The following is a 6259-nucleotide window of genomic DNA, read 5'->3' as shown; positions in this document are numbered from 1 at the left end:
ATGGATGGGAAACATTTTAGTCTGAGGGTCAACTACTCAACCATCCCAGCCATGTTTGCGTATACTGCCAACAAAGTGCATTTGCAACTTCAGGAGTAAGCATCTAGATATCATGTAGCACGATGCAAATGTCTGTCTGCTCTTGCACTTCCACAGAACACATGATAAGGTTGACAGTGTGAAACTCCATTTGAAACTAATTGCATTCTTTAGGTTAATTTAACAAAAAGATTTATTGGTTGTCATCCATTATAAATCTCAATTTGCAGCCAAGTTTATAATATCTTGAACTGTCCTTCCTGAAAACCATGCTATGCTCTGCTGTCATTATTGTGCTAATGCTCTAGGCGCTCATATCTCAGTGATATTTTTCCCTGGGAAAATCTAATGCAGGCGATGATGTTGCAAAAGTTGCACTTTTCATGGTTATCCTTTTAAATATTCCCATTCATTGTCTACATTCCATTCTTTTCCATTCTCTTTTTTCTCTATATTTTCGTCTCACCCTCACACCACGTACTGTTTCCTCTGACTCAGCAAACTCCTTCACTGGTACTGCTTTACCTTGTCCCCTGCCCATCTGTATTTTTCCTCCCTCCAGCCCTCTCTTTGTTGTATTTATTCCCTTCTTCTCTTTCTCTGTTCCTCCTGAGTTTTACTGGCATTCTCCCAAAGAGGCCAAGCACAGACACAAAGAGCAGTAGAAATGAGGCACATGTATATTTCAAAGTTCTCTAACACACACTCACGTAAACACACAAATACATTCATGTTTTTATAGTGCGGAGTGGATATACACTAACATCCCATAATTATAGATAGAAAAAAGGATATGGAAGTAGTTGTCGTGGCAACCTGCTCAGATGCACCCCTCCCCCATGCTCCAGTGGCACTGAACATCCCATAATATAATTTCTGAGTCAAAAGAAAGTACAGACCATAATATTCTTCCTGTGCCGACAGTTTCCATGGAGATAAGCAGGCGAGAGGGGGTGGGGGTTGGGGGGTCAGATTACCACGCATGCCAAAATGCAGACCATAATACTTCTTCCGCTAGCGCACCCCCCCCCCCACCCCATATACACCTCCATCCCCCTCACCAATCTACACACATCCCTTAATGTTACCCTGTCACTAGGCAAAAGAACTACATGCGGACTTTGTCATAGAGCCTCACTGACAGACATGCAGGAAGCCACAAGGGAAGCTGGAGAGACAGCTGAAGATGTGGACTCATTGGTAGATGATTAGACAGATAAATGGGCCAATAGGCCACAGAATAGTCAAGCAAGATAGACTCAGTGATAATTAGAGAAAGTAGAAGGAAAAACCCAACAGAGCTGCATTTACTCTGGCTTTCACCCGGTTAAATGGATGTTGAAGGGCTCTTTGATCACCCTCCACCCTGTAGTTAATTTTAGGTATGTCTAATGTTTTGGTTTGTCTATCACCATTTGCAACTGCCATGCCCTTGACAAAGGTCAGATGTCTTTGTAAAGCATATTGAATTTACTGAGCTAAATATTAAAGGTTCTGGTCATGTTCTCTGTGAAGAATCATTGAAGAACATTCCTAAAGGGAAAGTACTTATAATGCTGGCTATTGTTTTTTACTGTGTTTCATGACAGATTCTCAACTTTATGTCTCTAAGCTCAAGTCTTCTGTCTTCTTTCAAAAGCTGCACCTGAAAATAAACATCCCATAATATTAATGCACATAAACACTAAGGCCTGATCTTTGTGCTAGATCAGGGAGCCATGGCACAGAAGCATTCCCTTACAAGCTAGAGTTTAAACAAAATAAAAGGCAAGAAAGAAAAAAGAACCAGGCCTGCCCATGATATTGCTCTCCCTTTTCCTACCCCTCCCGCTCTCTCACCCCTCCCCCCGCCTAACAACGCAGACATCCCATAATATGCTGGGCAATGAGAACAACCCCTCCCTCCCCCATCTCGCTGCCACTCCATAATAATCAAAGAGGAGTCCTACTAATTCACCCACCACTTGGATTGTGTTGTACTCTCTCACTCTTCTGAGACTACATAGGTATCCATGGAAGGCTGCCTATAACATAGTCCTAATCCCAATCACTTTTTTTTCCAGTGTTAGTGTGCTGTCAAGTCACTCTCTCTCTCTCTCTCTCTCTCTCTCTCTCTCTCTCTCTCTCTCTCTCTCTCTCTCTCTATATATATATATATATATATATATATATATATATATATATATATATATATATATATATATATATATATACACACACACACACACACATATATAGAATTCCTGCACTATGAATGCTAAGAGAACATCACTGGTTTAGCTTGAAGTAAAATGTCTACCTGAGTGGAGCAGAATTAGTGTTTGCTTCTGAAGGGTGTCTCTGTAGGTTATGGACTACCTGTACTGTAAAATCTTATGTTGACATTCAGTGTCATGACCTTAAAATTATTTTTAATTTAACATTAAATTCTAATTTCTTCATGCCTTCAGTGCATATGAAAGGCACCAACACTTTAACATTTATCTCCACACTCCACCCCCTCTCACACACATTCTAGCCCCCCCCCCCCCCCCCACACCCATACCAGGGCACGTTGTGTGACAAAACAAAGAACATCCCATAATATCAAAATCAGCCCTGCTGCTGCAGTAAGCATGGCAACCAACTAAAGTGTAAGGCCACTGACTTGTCGAGTAAATATGAATGGAATGCATATTTTTGCTCACCAAAAAGGAAATATACATATTTTGGGAACTAATGTCACACTATATAAGAATCTTTGGTATCCTTCAAACACAGTAATAAAATGTGGGTGCTTATTTTGATCTATCATCCATTTTGATCTATCATTGCGCAGAGACAGTGATTAAGAGAAAACTGCAATCCAAACCAGCACCTCTCCACCCGTTGTCAATAGCAACATAGTCATAATGGGGTCAAATGGCCTTTCAGTGATAATCACTAAACTGAATTATTCTGTTACATTTGAATTTGTTCTGTTATTTTGACACTCCAAACATCTTGAGACTTTGTTATTCAGCAACCGTAAAGTCAGTTGTTCTATGAGAAAAACAGCATATTGCATCATACTACAGGTGTGGTTTTGGATCAGTATATTAAATCATACTGAAGCCAAGATTGATACGGGGCCTGTTAGATTTGGAATAAAATAGTAATTGACTACAATGCAGTGCACTCACCATTCTTTTTAGTATAGAGCTATGCTTAATCTAGGCCTAGGAAACTGGCCTATAGGTAATTGTAAAGCCAAAACCAAATTCCCTTGTTCTCTAATTAATATGTAAGGAAAATAATTCAGTGAATTGGGAGATAGCAAATGACTTGAATGTGAATGTAATCCCATTCTGTTCTCCTTAATAACTGATTTGAGCATACTCTATTCTATTGGAACATGGTTTTTGGCAGCAGAACTGGGCTGTTAACCTGTGCAGTACATAGCATATGAATAAGACTGGAATATTTAATTGTATTTATATACAATACCACAGAGCTTTATATGACTCATACTAATTCACATAAAGTTTATTGGCTCTTATGAAGACATCACAATGATGAGTGTATATTGAACAAGATGAACCTGAACCACCTCACAGAGTCATGAGGAGAAAAAGTAAGAAAAGCTTATATGGTTGTGAGAGGAAAAAACATTTGGAACCCTTAAATTATCTGAATTTCTTTATGAATGTGATCTAATATTTGCCTTTATATATTTTTATAAGTTGATCTTACTTAACATACACATTTAACATTACTATATCACTATTAAGTAAATGATTTAAACAACTGTAGCCATTAGTGGGAAAAGGTATGTGAACCCCCATAAAATTACCTCTAGATTAAGTCTAATTAAAGATATGTGTTCAGAATAATTCAAGTGTGGGTGTTACCCATCCTGCCGTTAAAACACAGTGTTGTTTGCCTGCTTTTCACAACTGATTTTTGTTCAAGTGTAATATGGTCCATATAAAAGAGATTCAAATGGATCTCAAAAGCTTATCATTTTTAAGTTTGCTAAAGACCACCAGTTACCTTATTTCACACCACTACAGGAACAATGTTCTGCAGACAGATGGGAAAAGGTTTAACTGGTAAATATACACATTGTTCTATTTATAGAGAAAATGAAGCAATACATACAAACACCAAAACCTGTTCTTAACTGTGAAGCATGGTGGAGGGAGTGTAAAGGTCTGGAGCTTTTTGCTGCCTCAGGTCATGGGAAGATTTAATAATTGAGGAACAAATTATTTCCAAGCTGTACCAGGAAATTCTACTGCAGGGTATCATCAAACAGAATGTTACAACAGCCAAGAGTCATGACTGCTATCCTACTAAAATGCTGAAAGCTGAAAGACATCCAAAAATGTACATGAAGTGAACAGTTCTGTACAGAGAAATGGGTCAAAATATCATCTTTGCAAGACTGATCAGCCACTGATGAAATAATTGGTTTGAGATTATTGGCCATAAGGGAGGCTTTATCAGTTAATAAGTGTAACAGTTCACATGCTCTTTCCATTACCTTGATTTTTTTAAACAGACATTTTTGTATTTAATGTATGAAATATCAGTGTCTCTATTATCATGACTTGTTAGATGCAGATTCATGCAGAGATAAGTGCTCAAAATTATTTTCAACACATGATCGAACATTCTGATTATATTGAAAAATGAACATTACATCAGAAGGTGAATCTGTTAACACCTCATCTAGGGTTCAGGTTCAGGGCTGTAGGCTTTGCTGGGTTGTGTCTATTCTTATGTAATTCATTAACCATCTGTGTGCCTATTTGACTATGTTGGTATCAAAGGGGTGCAATGAGGGTTTTCTAAAAGATGTAATGACCATCACACATTTTGACCTTCCAGACTGAGAGTACTGCTTCATGACTAGCTGACAACTCTACATTAGGACTTGGCTATGACTGAACTGAAAGAAGATACCCTGCCACTCCCCAAATATATAAAGACAACAAAAATTTAACTGCACAGCCCTAGTGTGGACCCAGATAATACATTATAAGGCAATAAAGTGTTTCCTCACAGACATGAGAAGCCAGTCACCACATCCTTTTAACTGCTCTTATGTATTATAAGGTGCTGAACATACTTGGATGAGAGCGTTGACCCTCTCCATTATTGTGTCTGAGTTGGCACATGCCCAGTCAGCCAGTACTAATGTGTATTGTGAGAAGAAAGGAGCTGAGCCATCCTTCCCACCCAGAGAAAGGCTGGTTGTACTCTCTTTGATTCCTGGCAATCAATGGCTATGGCACTGTCAAAATTCAAACCTGGTTTCCAGTATCAGAATGTAGTTTGGGAGGATTTAGCTGTAGGAAAGCATAATGACATCTTAGGTTAAGATAAGGTTTCTAAAGCCTTTGGGGAATGAATCCATTGATTTTGCATACTCTGACCAATTTGGACCATTCTTGCTATGAATGTTTCAAGAGATTGTAACTATTTAAACAGCATAGGTTTTCTTTTTGTACTTTTATTCTCCTATTGGGAGAATTGCCAATAGAAAGGCTCTTAAATGGCACACAAATGGAAAGTATCTGCAAATGATTAGGTGTCCTGGGTGGAACAGGTGGAATTCCTCACTACTATTAGCAGTAGTCTCCAAGTTACTGTTTATTATTAAGTTTGTTCCTTGCATGGGTGAAATGTTCTCACTATTCTCCCTTTCTACCATGGAGAACGTGCATGAACAGCATACGTCATTTGAACAAATTCTTTCTAGTATAATACTGTGCACAGGCCAGCGGAGTGTGGACAACATAGAAACTTAATCAAATACCTCCCCCTAATGGTCAAACCACAGAAGATTGGGCTAAACCAAATATGATAAACAACACCCAAAGAAAGCATTCTTCAGATTTAGAAAACACTTAAATTATGGCAAAAATCTATCAGTAGAAAAGCTCAGAGGACCCACATCAGCAGGAAGTGAAAAGGCCAATATCACTAATGACTATGGAGCATGTTGACCTTAAATCCATTAAGAATGTGCTATACACATAGCTTAAAAACAGAAACACGCATGTAATATTGATACCTTTCAAGTGTGCAAACTTTTTTTTTTTTGCTACAGACTTCACATCTATATATTGTTATGGCAGCAAAAAAGTCCTTTATCCAGCAAGACCATGAAATGTCTAAGGACTAAGATGCAGTGTCAAACCTTCTTTATAGATAGCCAATTACAAAGGAGTATGTGATTTGTGAGTTGGATAAT

The sequence above is a fragment of the Electrophorus electricus genome, chromosome 8 (assembly GCF_013358815.1).
Source record: "Electrophorus electricus isolate fEleEle1 chromosome 8, fEleEle1.pri, whole genome shotgun sequence".
NCBI classification, from domain to species: domain Eukaryota; kingdom Metazoa; phylum Chordata; class Actinopteri; order Gymnotiformes; family Gymnotidae; genus Electrophorus; species Electrophorus electricus.
This window is presented reverse-complemented; position numbering follows the sequence as displayed.